At 47.8% G+C, this 17,195-nt stretch overlaps 1 long non-coding RNA gene across 1 annotated transcript; it reads left to right on the top strand.

The window, feature by feature from the left end:
• The first annotated feature begins 7,441 nt into the window (after positions 1-7,441).
• On the top strand, positions 7,442-11,448 carry LOC142765379 (uncharacterized). Its single transcript, XR_012884216.1, has 3 exons — positions 7,442-7,646; positions 8,969-9,054; positions 9,419-11,448. It is a non-coding gene; the product is annotated as an uncharacterized LOC142765379 (long non-coding RNA).
• The last annotated feature ends 5,747 nt before the right edge of the window (positions 11,449-17,195 follow it).

The following is a 17,195-nucleotide window of genomic DNA, read 5'->3' as shown; positions in this document are numbered from 1 at the left end:
CAGACTGCGCTGCTGCTCAAGCCAGTAACTCCGGAGACCTGCGTGAAACGATCCGAGTGATCGTGCGGGAAGAGCTGCGCAAGCTGTTGCCTTCGGCGCAGCCTCAAGTGGAATCAATCGCCGACATTGTGCGAGAAGAAGTTCGGCAATCGCTTCACATTCGCCACGCACCACTCACGAATTTCAGCAATGAGTACAAACATGTGAACAAAGGAACAACGGTCGCATACATCGAAGAAATTATCGAAGCCACCAGTGCTTTCGCCCTCGCTGATTCTACGGAACCTGCTCAGAGGAACCAAGCCCCTCCCATAGCTTTCGACGTCAATCCCAGACTTCCGAACGATAAGCAAGAACAGCTCAAGGCCCTGCTCTTACAGTACGAAGATTCTTTTTCGTCGTCATCGAAAATTCGGCAGACTCCAATCACGAAACATCGCATCCTAACCGAAAAAAATGCCAGACCACTCCGTCAGAGTCCGTACAGGGTTTCGACGCGAAAACGTGAGGCCATGAAGAGACAAGTTGATGAAATGCTGCGGGATGACATTATCCAGCCGTCCAAGAGTCCATGGGTGTCCCTGTGGTGTTAGTAAAGAAAAAAGATGGGACCCTACGTTTCTGCGTCGATTATTGCCCCCGGAAGAAAATCGCAAAAAAGGACGTGTATCCTTTCCCACGAATAGAGGACGCACTTGATCGGCTCCATAACGCCAAGTACTTTTCGCCAATGGACCTCAAGACTGGCTATTGGCAAATCGAAGTCGACGAAAAAGACCGAGAGAAGATGGCGTTTACAACACCGGACGGCCTCTTCGAATTTAAGGTGATGCCCTTCGGCCTTTGCTCAGCGCCTGCAACTTTTCAACGCGTTATGAATGCAGTACTGGCAGGATTGAAGTGGCAGACTTGCCTTGTGTACTTGGACGACGTCATCGTGTTTTCCTCGAGTTTCGACGAGCATCTTCGGCGCCTTGAAGCTGTACTTCAAGCCATCAAGACTTCCGGACTCACACTGAAGCCAGAAAAGTGCAGATTTACGTATGAGGAGCTCTTGTTTCTGGGGCACGTTATCAGCAAGTCTGGGGTTCGTCCCGATCCACGGAAAACAGCCGCCATCGCCGACTTCCCGCCGCCCACTGACAAGAAGGCCGTGCGCTCATTTCTGGGCCTGTGCGCCTATTATAGGCGGTTCGTGAAAAACTTCGCCCGCATCGCCGATCCTCTCACAAACCTTACCAAGACCGTCGTGGAGTTCAAGTGGGAAATGCCACAAGAATACGCTTTCCAAGAGCTTAAACATCGCCTCCAGATGCCTCCATTACTTGCCCATTTCGACGAATTCGCCGAAACAGAAATACATACTGACGCAAGCAGCGTAGGTCTTGGCACCGTTCTTGTGCAGAGGGCTGACGGACTTGAAAGGGTTATTAGTTACGCCAGCCGATCACTATACAAAGCAGAAGCAAATTATTCCACAACAGAAAAGGAGGGCCTCGCCTCACCTGGGCTACGTCGAAATTTCGCCCCTACCTCTACGGCAGGCCCTTCAAAGTTGTGAGCGACCACCACGCCTTGTGTTGGCTAGCCACCTTGAAGGACCCTTCAGGTCGCCTTGCACGATGGAGCCTGAGACTTCAAGAATATGACATTACTGTCATTTACAAGTCCGGCAAAAAACACTCCGACGCCGACTGTCTCTCTCGTGCGCCTGTCGACCAACCGCTACCCGACGACCCGGAGGATGACTACTTCTTGGGAACGATAACTACCGACGACTTCGCTGAACGACAGCGGGCCGACCCGGAACTTAAGGCCCTAATAGAATACCTCGAAGGCAGGACCGCCGAAGTCCTGAAGGTATTCAAGCGCGCACTTGCGTCGTTCTTTCTACGAAACGGTCTTCTAGAAAAGAAAAACTTTTCACCACTTCGAGCCAAGTACCTCCTTGTGGTGCCTTCATCTCTGCGACCAGAACTCCTGCAGGCTCTGCACGACGATCCGACGGCAGGGCACCTCGGTGTTTCTCGCACGCTCGCGAGGATACAAGAAAGGTACTACTGGCCACGTCTTACAACCGACGTCACTCGTTATGTGAGGACATGCCGGGACTGTCAGCGACGCAAGACACCGCTGACAAGGCCAGCGGGACTTCTGCAGCCAATTGATTCACTTTGCCGACCTTTCCAGCAGATTGGTATGGACCTACTGGGGCCGTTCCCGACGTCGGCTTTCGGAAACACGTGGATCGTGGTAGCTACCGACTACCTCACCCACTACGCCGAGACAAAAGCCCTGCCAAAAGGCAGTGCATCCGAGGTAGCTGAGTTCTTCGTCGAAAATATCGTCCTACGTCACGGCGCCCCGGAGGTCCTTATCACCGACAGAGGAACGGCATTCACTGCCGGCTTAACTCAAGCGATCTTGGCATACAGCTAAACAAACCACCGCCGGACGGCAGTGTACCACCCACAGACCAACGGCCTCACCGAGCGGCTTAACAAGACGATCGCCGACATGCTGTCAATGTACGTCGATGTCGAACACAAGACGTGGGACGCCATTCTTCCGTATGTGACCTTTGCATACAACACGGCGGTGCAGGAGACGACGCAGATATCTCCATACAAATTGGTCTACGGAAGGAGCCCGGCAACGACGCTCGATGCCATGTTACCCGACGTCACCAACGAAGAAAGCCTCGATGTGAGCGAGTACATTCAACGCGCCGAAGAAGCCCGACAACTTGCGCGTCTCCGTATCAAGAACCAACAGACGACCGACAGCCACCGTTACAACCTTCGACGACGCTTCGTGGAATACCAGCCCGGTGAACGTGTTTGGGTGTGGACGCCGATACGCCGACGTGGACTATCTGCGACGGTACTTCGGACCGTACAGGGTGGTTCGACGTCTCGGCCCACTTGTTTACGAGGTTGTCCCCGACGGCATCACGAACTCTCAACGACGCTGATCGCGACCTGAAGTCGTCCATGTCGCGCGCCTCAAGCCGTTTCATGCGCGTTAACAAACTGAAACAGTGTTTTTTGTATTTTTGTTGTATCGTAATTTATTCATTGTACTTTCTTGCATTATTATTGTACATTCATCTTTAGTTAAAGCATCGGGACGATGCCTTTTTTAGAGGGGGGCAATGCCACGTTCTATTTCCCAAGTTTTTGTTATCGTCCCAAAACACAACACGATTCTCAGCGCAAACCGCGCCTGCAGTTTTCGAGAAGGTTCCGGGCTGTAGTAGATCATTTCGATAAGATCACGCCCACTGCGCGAACGGTACAGATTGTTCTGAAACCTACGCCACCACCAGCGATAACGCTAGAACATTCGACGGCAAGAGTATAAATGCCGACGTGCTTCGCCGCTTGTCAGTCGTTGATCGAAGGCCGACGCTCCGTTCGCCGCTATCAGTCCGAGACTGCTATCTGTGCGAGACTGCTGCTGTAATTGGACTTTCCGTTTACCGGGCACAGGTTCGCCCAAATAAACAGTTAAATCCCAACACGAAGTCTCCTGTCTTCGGCCACGTCACGACCCCGTGACAATATTCTGTATGCATATACAGAATTCTGTATACTGTATGTATTGTGAGCATTATTTATGCGTCCCATCTTTTCATCTGTAAATACTCATCATCACCAGTCAAGTTTAGGTTGTGGGGCACATACTCGAGTCAATAAAAGGAGAGTCTCGAGTGTTCTCGACGCCATCTTACAAGTGGTGGAGAGTGCTGCCCGGTTCCTGCGTCCTCTCGCGTTCTCGGACTCCCCAGCATCTTCTAGAACACATCCCTGGAGCTCCGTTCAGGCCGTCGCTTAAACGACCTGGGTCCGGTAATGTCGCAAGCCGCCCAGTCCAGCGTGCCAGCTTCGCCACCGCTCCCACCGGCAAGAAACCCTTCTCACCTGGTCACCAGCCCTGAAAAGGATCCTCCGCTGTTCGCAGGGCTTCCGGGTGAAGACGTTGAAGACTGGCTAGAGGAGTATGACCGCGTGAGTGTTATCAACAACTGGGATGAGCCTGCGAAACTCACCCACGTTGCATTCTACTTGAGCGGCGTCGCAAAAACGTGGTTTTTCAACCACGCCACAGATTTTCCGACATGGCCCGCATTTACACGTCAGCTCCGCCAGATTTTCGCCAACCCGTCAGTGCGCTCGGATATCGCCAAAAAGAGGCTTGGTGCACGTGTTCAACGCCCTGGCGAGTCTTACACTTCTCACATCGAAGATGTTCTCGCCCTTTGCCGCCTCATCGACAACGATATGGCAGAAAACGACCGTGTGCGCCACCTGCTAAAAGGAATTGCGACTGTCGCTTTTAATGCGCTTGTGGTGCAAAATCCTCAAACCGTAGCCGATGTTGTCGCTACCTGTCAGCGCCTTGAGGAGCTTCAGACCACTCGGGTACAACCTGATATGTCTGATCTGAGCTCAAGTCATGATACAACAGAGCTGCGTGCGCTGATCCGCTCTATCATCCGCGAGGAACTTCACGCACAGGCTTCACCTCGCCACCTCGATATCCGAACGACGCCACCCGCTACTAGTTTGCGCGACGTCGTGAGGGAGGAACTGGCCTTGATGACTAGTACACCAGCTCCGAGTTCACATCCCATGCCCAGTTATGCTCACGTTGCCGCAACGACACCTACGCCCCACCAGAGCCTGGCCTCGATGACTGTCACACCTGTCCCAAGCTCATATCCTGTGGCCATTCCAACGTATGCTCAGGTTGCTGCTAGGACGCCTGCACCCCAGCAAAGCCCAATGCAGCTACCAGCGCCCGAAGTGCATGGTTCGCTCAACTCACTCGCACCGCGACCATCTTCTCAGCCTTACAACCCCTGGCGCAGTTCGCGGCCGACTTGCTTCTATTGCGGCATCCGTGGTCATATTTCAAGGTTTTGCCGACGCCGTCAGCAAGACGAACGACGAGGCTACGATAACCTTGAACGGGACAACTTCTACGCGACTGGACCCCCCTATCGTCGGCTGTATCCGAACAGCACACGTCGGTCGCCGTCTCCGCAGAACTTTGACCCAGTTGGCAGTTCTCGGTTCTCACGTCGTCGCTCACCTTCACCGATGCGGCGTTCTTCTTCTCCTCTCCGACCTTCTACTTCAATTCCCGACCGCCAACTGGAAAACTGAACAGTGCAGCTTCGGGAGGGAAAGCTGCATCTTTTGAACTGCGTCAAACACCTCCGGACCGCCCATCGAATGTTTTATTGGTGTATGTTGAAGGTATACAGACAGAGGCACTGGTGGACACAGGCGCATCACTTTCCGTAATTCGTGCAGACTTTTGTGCCCGCTTGAAAAAAGTTAGGACGCCCTACGATGGTCCTCCCCTTCGTTGCGCAGATGGAGTCCCTATTCAGCCTTCAAGTGTTTGCACAGTCCGTGTTTTCATAGATGGCATCATTCACCACATTCAGTTTCTTGTACTTCCTTTGTGCACTCACACAGTAATTTTAGGATGGGACTTCCTTTCTTCGGCATCAGCTTTCATATCGTGCACAGTAAAAATTTTTGCACCCAAAAGGGTGTAAAAAGGGTGCTTTTACGAAAAAGCACCCTTTGCAACACCCTTTAACACCCATAAATGGTCGATTGAAAAAAAAGCACCCCTTTGTTAGGGTGCTTGCCTCAATAGCACCCTAAAATAGGCTCTAAGGGTGCTTTTGTGCCTGAGAAGGGTGTAGGTGCCGATTCATCAGATGGAATATGCAGCATAAGAAGAACACATAATTATAATATTTGGGATTTTACGTCTCAAAAACCTCGATATGATTATGAGGGTCGTCGTAGTGGAAGGCTGCAGAGATTTTCACAGTGCAAAGGCTTCTACCTTTTCGCCTCCGCCTTAATTCGACTGCCACGGCCGGCATCGAACCCGCGATCTTCGGATTGGCGGCCGAGCAGCGCAGCTACTGCACGAATATGTGGACGTTGCGTTAAATGACGGCCTAATTGACTTAGAATGTGTGAAGGTGCTCTCCGAATACAGCAGAATGTCAGCAGAAGCAAATCGCGTTTCATCTATAATGGCAATTAACTGCAATCCATGTTACGAAAGCTTTCCTTAGCGTTGGTTATAAGCTGCATGTTTGCTATGGATTATATACACACAAATAATGTTCGCCCGAGTATGGGTGGGTGTGTGTTCGTGTAAGCGCGATTGTGTGTACACCCGTGCATGTGTGCGTGCGCGCGTATGTGCGAGTCCGTGCTTGTGTTAAGCGTGCCTGTGCACATGTGTACGCCCATGCATGCGTGCGTTTACGGTCGCGTGTGTGTGTGGCCGTATGTGTGTATACGGTATGTGTGTGCGCCTGTGAATAAGTATGCGTGTGTATCAGCCCGTGCACCCTCGAATTTCGTGTGTGTGCGGGGGGGGGGGAGGCACTGCTTCTTATTGTTTAAGGTCCCACACCTGTTCAGACTGGGAGTCTATATGGGAGGTGGCCTAAGGAATGGCGGTGGTCAACGCACTGTACACGGACTATTCAGTACATGGAAAACAGCTGCACAATTTCGTACCTGATCGTTGCTTACGAACTTGCTGTGGTAGCTGATTAGCTACGCTGAGGTGCTTCTACGCTCGAAAACGTGGGTTATGAACAATTCCCACGGAAAGCTGTCGCTGCACTTATGCACAACCATCGTTTATATTAACAACGTTTAACAAGAACGCGCCCTGCCTTTGCTACAGGTGCTTAGCTAGCTCATTGGGCAACCATATGGAATTATGTGCTGATCATGTGGTCAGCAAAAAGTTTGTTATAACAACCTCGGCCCGTTTCGTGGTGCGTGCAAGCCTTCTAAACATCCGCGACTGTGGATTAATTTGTTCCAGCTTCGACTACGCATTCAGAGTTTGCGGCACCATACGCGGAAGTGCCAGACACAGACAATGCAAAAAGGAATTCCTCTGGAAAAAGGTGTAGCGATGCTCTCCCGCTAATGCCACCGAGGACGAAATAATTATTGTTTCTGGTCATTCCATGGTGCACTTTGTTTTCCGCAAGTTTTGCTTCACTATTTTTCGCCCACTGCAATCGCATTCCGTCAAAATACTCAAAGAACCCGAGGCTGGTAAATAACCTGCGTCGCTGTGCGACTGGCTGGAAGGAGAGTGGCCGTTTACAAGGAGTCATTCCGCGTTGAACGGCCGTCCGCCGTATGCGCCATAGCGTTTGCCTTTCGGCGCCGTCTTGGCGGGTTTGCCGCTCCTCCCCCCCCCCCCCCCCGCTCAACCCGGCCAGCGTCAACGGCGGCGTAGATAAGCGAAGAGTTGCGTCACCGAACACCTGCGCCGACAGCTGCGGCGCCGCCACGCCGCCGCCAGTGCCTCCTCCTTCTCTCCCTGTGTTGCCCTTTCTGTCTCATCAGTCTGTCTTTCAAATGCGTTGCGTTGGTCGGGGGTCTTGGTCGCTGTGTGTGTTCTAGCGAACAGGCGCATATTCAAAGGTGGTCACGCATGACACCGTGTTCGAAGTGACGCTCGGATTAAGGAATATTCATGGAGTGGCGGACACGGACAACGTGGGCCTGTTCGAAGTGACGCTCGGATTAAGGAATATTCATGGAGTGGCGGACACGGACAACGTGGGCCTGTTAACGGTGAGTGTACTGTTTTCGTAGGTAGTAATCATACAGCGCTAGCTGGGCGCCTGCAGCAGCTCTGCCGAAGTAGGCTGCCAACCATTTACAACAGCATGCGTTCGCGGGCCTGTTGCAGATGCCCGATTAAACGTGTGACTTAACGAGTTCCCACTGCTATGCGCAATGTTGTGTAAGTGCCTGCATCACTCATACAGTGAGTGATGTGATCACTTAACAAGGGCGGGATTAGTTGCTGATCGCACATTCTCTCTACACTGCACAAAGTGATTGATATTGTTTTAAGATGTGCTTTGGGCTACATCGTAATAACATTTCTATTAATACTCAAATGTGCAACATGCTTCTGTAGGTGTAAGCGTAAAAAAGAAAGAAAAAGCAAAAATTATGTACAGAGGCGCACTGTACGAAATGGCTTTTTTTTTTTTTGCTTAAAGACGGTATAGTTGGAGGTGCTGATATGCCGCGATGCTCCCAGCACGTGCGCCTCGGTCTTTTAAGCTATTTAGGACAAGTGCCAACAGCAACAGGAGAAAGATCTAGCAGACTTCCAAAGGCGCGTTGTTGTGGCCATCGCCGTGCGTTGTTTTCCCTCGTTTCTGTTTGCTGTTTTTGTGCTTCGCTTTCATCTGCGATAATGTTCGGCGTTATAACAGAATCGAGAGAGTATACGTGACTCTGTTGGAGCTATGTGCGGTAGCTCTAGCATAAGCCATGGCTGCTGCAACGTAGTCGGCGTCCGCGCGCGTTGGTGTCGTTCGAGCGCTCTTACTTGCGTGATTGTGTTTAACTGAGTATTTAGGCACGGGTTACGTTTGTAAATCCCGTAGTGAATAATCGCTAATAGCGTGCCCCTGACTGCCATCAGAGGATGGGCTTGGTTGTCGAAATATGCCAGACGCTTTTTCTGAAAGCAAGCTTTGAATTTTTTTTTAAAAGAAGTACTTTCATACGTGCAAGGCAGTGCCTATTGCAGGCCCGCAACTCTTTAAAAACTGGACGAGCTATCACATCTTTTATCAAATTACAATGAATTAAGATGATTGAATTATAGATGACAAATTTCTGTGCTAGATTAGGTGCACAAAACACATGTTCGCAGCCCTACGTCTAGAAAGCAGGCAAATAGGAAGCACAGCGTCAAATTTGGATTAGATTCCATTGACGGAGCGTCTTGTGGGAGTAGAAAAAACGAGAAAATTGTTCATTTTTGATGCCCTTATAGAGGCAGTCGGAATTGCACTGATTGGTGACTTGTAACAATTCCTCAGATTGTTAGAGGCGTGATTAAAGTCAGTAAATCTTTTACTTTTTTTTTGCAGACCTCTTCGCTAGTGCCACGCCCAAGATCATTTGTTCTCATGTAAAAGAGAAAGCAGAGATGTCTTCACTGTTTGTACATGAAGAGGTAAGTTTCTTGTGCATTTTGATTAATGTTACATGTTCTGAACGTTGTACTTTAGGAATTGTTTTTCACACTGGCTCACTACTCTAGAAGGAATTTGACTCTTAGGTGAGTTCAGGCTTTCGTAAGTGCCATTTTTGAGCTGTAGTCTTAAACTTCATCTCATTTCGGGAATTTGCTGTATGCTCGAAAACTCTTATCTTTATCATACGAAATTATTGGAATGTATGGGTTGTATGCTTCGAGTTCAGTGTAATGTCAATTACACGCCATTTCGAAGGATACACACTACACATTCTTTATATATGGTGCTGCCAGAACAGCACGAACATCCTTTTATGAGAAGTCATATTTGCTCTTATTACAGGATGGGAGGGTGCCGCTGACGTCCTGCGTAGTCTACCCCCCGGCCCCAGCCTAGAGCAAGCCTACTTCCTGAACCTCCACATGGATAACCGAAAAATCTTCCGTGTCAGTAATGACGAAGAAGGAGTGACAGCACTGATGAGTTGATTTTTTTTATTTTCAACATTGTCTACGGCCGCAAAGCCTTTAACATCCACTGTGATTGAGCGGCTTTTTCTCGGCGTGAGTTTGGAGTTTATCAAAGAAGTTGTTCAGGCAGTACGACGCTGAAAATTTTAGTGTCACAATGCCTGAACAACTTTTTCTAGTGTGGTCATGGTAGATGAACAAACATTGTTATTTGTGTAAGTAATTTTGCTTAAATATAGCTGGACCATTCCATGCCAAACGTCCCAGCCACTTTGGCGACCATCTGAATTGTATTTGAAAAAAAAAAGTGCTGACTTACTGCGTTGAAAACAGTGAACTGCTAGAATAATTCAGCGAGAAAAAAAGTTTTGTTCATGTGGCTGGCTTATAACTTCCTGGCATAATGCCGTCTGTGTGCTGTTTGTGGAAAATTTCGTTTTAAAACTACCGCTTATTTTTTCTAAAGCAAATTCGGTCTACCTGTTAAGCAAATGTGCTTCTGTAAGGTATTTGAAGCTGAATAATAATAGTGCAATTTTTTTGCCACATTCGCTTCCAAGAATAAAGCCAAAATGTGTTATGTTTGCATTTTTATTGCAATATTGCACTTTGTATGAATATCTGAGCAGTGAATACTTACTCCACAGAAGGTATATTATGAGGAAAAAATATCTTTAGACTTCTCAAGCTGCTGAAATATACGAGAAAATATCACGAATTTCACAAAATTGTGATTTTGGTCCGTATTGAGATGCAATTTGCTCCATGTTGTGATACAATGAAAACTCATCATTATACCTAAATTGTAAGAAAATGAAATTTTTTCTGTAATAAAAATCGTATCGCAAAAAGGACAGGAAAGAGCGCTGTCAACTGAATTTTATTGAAGGTGCTACGAGCGTTTTTATACTGAGCACAAGACCAGGGCTCATCTGCAACAACACATGTGTGACCATGACAAAATAATTTTAACCGAGAAGAGAATACTCTTTTTCGGAAAAGATAAGTGAAGGTGTACTGATGCATTGATCCTTGGCCTTCCTAATTAAGAGTTCTAAAATCTCTCATTTTTCTGCTTGCTTTTTTTTCAAAAACCGTGTTTTATGAAACCTAGGACTACACTTACATTCTTTACGGTGCCCGGCCATGAGACTACTATAGCCCTTCTTAACATTTAAAGCATGCTGTCTTGCTTGATCATTGAAGCATTGCCCAGTTTGTCCTATGTTTACTTTTCCACGTGTTAGCGGTATCTCATACACATTAGATTGGCATTCAGTAAACCTATTCCAGCGACGAATGGTGCAAGATTGACTATTCCTGTTGCTGTAAGTACATGCACTTTTGAAAGCTTGCAAGGGGTAGAAAACAACAATGTCATATCTGCTGGCTCTTTTCCTAAAATTGTGAGACACCTTATGTACATAGTACCGTGTGACATGCAAAGGTTATTGGTCATTCTCTTTTTCTTTTGGTCCTGTTTCCTTTAACTTTAGTTTCTGCAGGAGGGTTTCGCAAACAAGTGTGATGATGCTGTTGGGGTATTGGCTGGTGCTATCAGCCCAGAAGTGCTAAGAATGTTCTGTCTTTTCATAGTGGGCATTCAAAATTAGTAGAAAGAGGAATTGATACCACATGTACTCAGGCCACCCTTCAGAAGTCATGTTAGCACAAGGGTGAGGTCAGGTTTAAAAACCAGATTAAAAGACTAAAAGATGCTGGGTATCCCAACAGAATCATCATACCCGTTTGCGAAACCCTCCTGCAGAAAGTAAAGTTAAAGAAGACAGGACCAACAAAAAACAATGACCAAAACCTTTGCATGTTATACCACATCATGTGTCTCACAATTAAAAAAATAGCCAGCAGATATGATATTAGCGTGTTGTTTTCCACCCCTTGCAAGCTTTCAAAATTGTGTGTACTAAACAGCAACAGGAATAGTCAGTCTTGCCCCATTCGTTACGAGAATAGGTTTACTTAATGCCAATTTAACGTTTGTAGAAGGATTTTTTATCAGGTAAACCAATGATCAGTGCATCACTACACGTTCACTTATCCTTTCCGAGAGGGAGTATTCTTTTCACAGTTAAGAATATTTTGTAGTGCTCACACGTGTCGTCGCGCATGAATACGGTTCTTGTACTCCGTATAAAAGCGCTCGTAGCACATTCATTAAATTCAGTTGACAGTCGGTGCTCTTTCCTGTCCTTTCTGTCTCTTCCTAAATTTGTCGCGCTGTGACTAGCACACAACCACAATGAACCAACTCTCCCAAGTTAAGCTCTTGTTACGTAACACGTAGACCGAGTTTCGTATGGAAAGAAGGAGCGGTGCTTTTAAAATAAAATTTTTTACATACAACACCTAGACGGCATTCCAGGAAGTTCAGAGGGCAGCCACGTGACCAAATATTTTTCCTCTTAAATATTCCAGAAGTTCACTATTTTCAATGCAGCACGAGTTTTTCGAATACATTTGAGATGGTTGCCAAAATGGCTGGGACATTTGGCATAAAGTGACCCAGCTGTGTCATTAGCCATAATTATGCATTACCTCTTTTGTTTTTTGTGTGTTTTGACTCAGTTTTGTGTTCGTTTTTAGCTTATTGTGTTTCTGATCATTGTATTGGTTTCTTAAGTATTCGGTAAAGATATATGTGCGAAAACCCGTATATGTTTGCATGTACATCATTTCTCATAACCAATTGTTATACATGCAGGAATACAAAGCTTAATACACTGTGATTGTATACATTTGAAAACACTATCCATATATATTTTTGTGTGCATCACTTCTTGGGAACGATTGTGTACATGAAGGCGTATATAGTGAAATCATGGTGATTGTATATATTTGAAAGAATCATAAGTATATATTTGCCTGTATTTCATTCATATTAACCGATTGTGTACATGAAGGAGTATTAAACTGGAAACAACTGGGATTGTAGATACTTGAAAGAATTATAGGGATATATTAGCGTATATTTCATTTGTAGTCTCTATGTACTTGAAGCAGTATACTAAACTGAAACCAGTGTAATTGTATGTTGCAAAGAATTGTCAATGAAGTGAAACTGAATAAATATAATAAACATTTGAGGTGTTGCATGTGTAGTGTACGTATACGTGAACGTATATCTGGTGAAAAAGTTGTGTGGCAGAAGAAAAGTTTATGTTTTATTTGCCTATTAAATAAACGCAATATGCAAGGGCAGCAAGGCTTCATTTTCTGTAACGCGCATTATGCATATACTTTGAAGTATATATAGATCCAGCAGAAGTTCATACACGATAGTACGCGTTTATATTTTTGCCCAGACGCAATGAATGGAGCTCGACAGGTGGTGCACCATTGATAATCAGGACCACTTTCTTCAAGTAGTGTGTAATCAGTGCATGCTGATATCTATTAGTGCAGTCTAAAAGAATACTGGCACCCCTGCCATGGCGGGCACTCAACACCCTTGTGCACCCTTCTCGCACCCTCCTCAGAGGGTGCTAAAAAAGTGATGGACATCGAAGGCACCCTTCCTTAAGGGTGTTTTTGTAACACCCTACAGTTTTTTTACATGTACACCCTATTCTAAGGGTGCATGAAAAAGCACCCTTTTTGGAAGGTGCTGAATTAACACCCTTAGGGTGTCGTCCACGGGACAAGCTCATTTACACCCTTCTGGGTGTAAAAAGTTTTACTGTGTGTCGTCAGCGAGTCATTCGAATGTCAGCTACTGAGAGTTCATCGGATGTCGATCCATACAGCTTCCGTTTCATTGCTGCTACTGATTGTTTAATTTCGCCAGGAGATGAACAACTTCTAACGATCGCTTCGGATACTATAGTTGATGGTGACGTGTTCATAGCTTCATCAGTTCGCTCGAAACCTGCGGGGCTTACCATAGCACACGGCCTTGTGCGGTTTAACGACGGTAAAGCATTGTTCACCGCCTTGAATCCAACTTCTTCGCCAGTGATGCTGCCCCAGGGCACTGCTGTGAGCTGCTTCGCTGACAGTGAGCCCTTTTCACTGATTACCCTTCACGCAGAATCACCGCCTTTGTCTGCTACTACTGATATCAAGGCTACCACTGTTACCTTAAATGACACCATAAGTCCTCACCTCACTTCCGAGCAAAAGAGAGACCTCTTAGACCTTCTCCAAAAGCACAGCCTTTCGTTTGATGTACATTGCAAAGTTCTGGGCCGCACCTCCGTTGCAGAGCACAGCATCGAAACCGAAGGCAGCTCCATTGTACGCCGCCGCCCATACCGTCTCTCTTCGGCTGAACGGCAAATCATCGAGAAAAACGTCGCCGACATGCTCAAACGGGATATTATTAGACCTTCATCCAGCTCCTGGTCGTCTCCTGTAGTGTTGGTACGGAAAAAGGATGGCCCTGTCCGCCTTTGTGTTGATTACAGAGCGCTCAATAAGATCACGAAAAAAGACGTATATCCGTTGCCACGCATAGATGATGCCCTGCACTCCCTACAAGGCGCAGAATATTTCTCCAGCCTCGACCTCCGATGCGGGTATTGGCAAATACCTATGCGCGAAGAAGACAAGGAGAAAACAGCGTTTGCGACGCCTGACGGGCTTTACGAATTTAACGTCATGCCCTTTGGCTTATGCAACGCTCCAGCAACATTTGAGCGCATGATAGATACTGTCTTACGTGGTCTCAAATGGAAAACCTGTTTATGTTATTTAGACGACATCGTCATTTATTCTTCTACTTTTTCTCAGCACCTTAAGCGTTTGGACGAAGTTCTAACGTGCATTTCGAACGCTGGCCTACAGCTCAATACAAAAAAGTGCCACTTCGCCAGCACAAGCATCAAAGTATTGGGTCACCTTGTCAGCAAAGACGGCGTTCGACCCGACCCCGACAAGGTTGCTGCCGTAATTAGTTTTCCACGTCCGCGCAATCAAAAACAATTGCGAAGTTTCGTGGGCCTGGCGTCTTACTTCCACCGCTTCATCCGTCACTTTGCTGCCATTGCGGGGCCGTTACACAAGCTTCTGACGTCAGGGACGGATTTCACGTGGACTAACGAGTGCGAGTGTGCTTTCCAAGCCCTTAAGCGTGCTTTGACATCAGACCCCGTCCTCCGTCACTTCGATGAGAGTGCACCCACTTTCCTGCACACAGATGCCAGCGGCCACGGAATCGGTGCTGTCCTCCTCCAGCGCGACGACACTTCACGTGAGAGAGTAGTTGCGTATGCCAGCCGCGCACTAACACCTGCAGAGCAGAACTACTCGATAACAGAGCAGGAATGTCTCGCTGTCGTTTGGGCCATCCAGAAATTTCGACCTTATCTGTATGGACGCCACTTTACTGTGGTTACCGACCACCATGCCCTATGCTGGTTGTCCTCGCTGAAGAATTTGTCTGGGCGCCTTGGTCGCTGGATCCTGCGTTTGCAAGAGTACACTTTTGACGTCGTGTACAGGTCCGGCAAACAGCATCAGGATGCTGACGCTCTCTCTCGCTGCCCTCTGCCACTTTCATCTCCAACCACGCATCCTGAATGCCCCTCAGGTGATCAAGCGGCTTCCTCTTCACTCACGTTATCATCCCTGGCAGTTGCCGGGTCGCTACCTTTAAACAACAGCGCCCAGTTTGCCGCGTACCAACGTGACGACCCCTACTGTAACCGCATCATCGGATACTTGAATGGCTCGCCTTCTCCACCAGACTATGTCGTCAGCTACGGCTGTTCAAGCTAGAGAACAATGTCCTGCAGCACTATACTTACAATGCGGATGGGCATCGGTGGGTGCCAGTACTTCCCCGTTCGCTGCGAAAACAAGTTCTCGAAGCATTGCACGACGACCCATCAGCTGGACACTTGGGATTTCAAAAGACCTACAACCGCGTTAGGAGCCGTTTCTTCTGGCCTGGTCTTTCTACCTTTGTGGCTAATTATGTCGCTTCTCGCGCACTTTGTCAACGCTGGAAACGACCAACTTCAGCTCCTGCTGACTTATTACAACCCATTCCATGTCCCGACACACCTTTTGCCGTTGTCGGAATAGACCTCGTCGGGCCACTTCCCGTAACGCCAGCGGGCCACCGCTGGATCGTCACAGCCATCGACCACCTCACACGATACGCGGAGACCGCTCCTCTACGCACTAGTTCCGCCTCAGACGTTGCCGCCTTCTTTTTAGAAGCCATTGTGTTGCGTCATGGTGCACCTCACACGTTGTTGAGTGACCGGGGCAAGGCCTTCATGTCGACAATTCTTGACGAAATTCTAAAAACTTGTGGCACACCTCATAAGACCACATCCGCTTACCACCCGCAGACAAATGGGCTGACAGAGCAATTCCACCGGACTCTAATCGACATGATATCTATGTACATCGGACCGAACCACGATAATTGGGACAAAATCTTGCCGTTCGTAACATTTGCACACAACACCGCTGTTCAACGAACCACCGGGTATTCACCTTTCTTCCTCGTCTATGGTCGTGCGCCGGCATTCACCATTGACGCCTCTTTCTTCAATGTAATGACTAAAACGTCGACGACTACGCCAGAACATTTCGTCTCAAGGCTTGCTGAGGCACGGCAACGTGCTCAACTCAACACGGAGGCCAGTCAAGAAGACCGCAAGCAACGCTATGACAGCTTTCGTCGAGACGTCACCTTCCGTCCTGGAGATGAAGTACTACTTTGGACGCCTGTTCGCACACCCGGATTGTGTGAAAAGTTTCAGTCTCGCTTTCTAGGACCTTACGTTGTTTGTGAACGAACATCTCCGGTCAATTACCTTGTCACTCCCGTCGAGGGTTCCTCGGACCGTCGTTACCGTGCCGCCGAGATTATCCACGTTTCACGTCTTAAACCCTTTGTGCGCCGTACCTTTCCCGCCTAAGTCTCGGCCGGGCCGGCCGCTCAAGTACGCGGGGAAAATAAGTGTGAGCATTATTTATGCGTCCTATCTTTTCATCTGTAAATACTCATCATCACCAGTCAAGTTTAGGTTGTGGGGCACATACTCGAGTCAATAAAAGGAGAGTCTCGAGTGTTCTCGACGCCATCTTACAGTATATATTCTGTATGTGAGCCTTTTACTAGAAAAGGCATACATAAGTAATTTTAAGGACTGTAGTGCTTATCACGGTGTGCTGACCATGCAACGCTTGCACGGAAAGACGAGTGTTCCCAACGCTTTGCTAAAGCGAGATGGTGGTGGCACATACCCGTCGCCTTGCGTTCAACACCTTATAACCTCTGAGATGGGCGCGTACACCCGTCTCAGAGCCACACGCTTTGTTTTCTAAAACATAAACTGCCAGATGGCACTTATGTCTCACGTGTGACTTGACTTGTTGCGCTCGTTCGCCTCCGCTGCACGCTCGAGGCACTGTAACGCGGTGCCTTCAGAATACCATTTACCGATTTTCTTGCTCAGAACATCAAATAAATGTCTTGTTCACTCTCTCCACACGCAAGACTATCGTCTTTCGACGACATTTGCAGATTACATGCAGATACGGGGCCATTTTTTTTTCAAACGCACGCACAGACACGCGCACATACACACGCCCACTCGAAATTGCCTTGGTGGTGCACTTCATAGGGACGAATTCATACGAATCTCGCAAAGTAGACTATGTAGGGCTCTAAG

This window comes from Rhipicephalus microplus, chromosome 6, assembly GCF_043290135.1.
Source record: "Rhipicephalus microplus isolate Deutch F79 chromosome 6, USDA_Rmic, whole genome shotgun sequence".
Lineage (NCBI taxonomy): Eukaryota > Metazoa > Arthropoda > Arachnida > Ixodida > Ixodidae > Rhipicephalus > Rhipicephalus microplus.
This window is presented reverse-complemented; position numbering and strand designations above follow the sequence as displayed.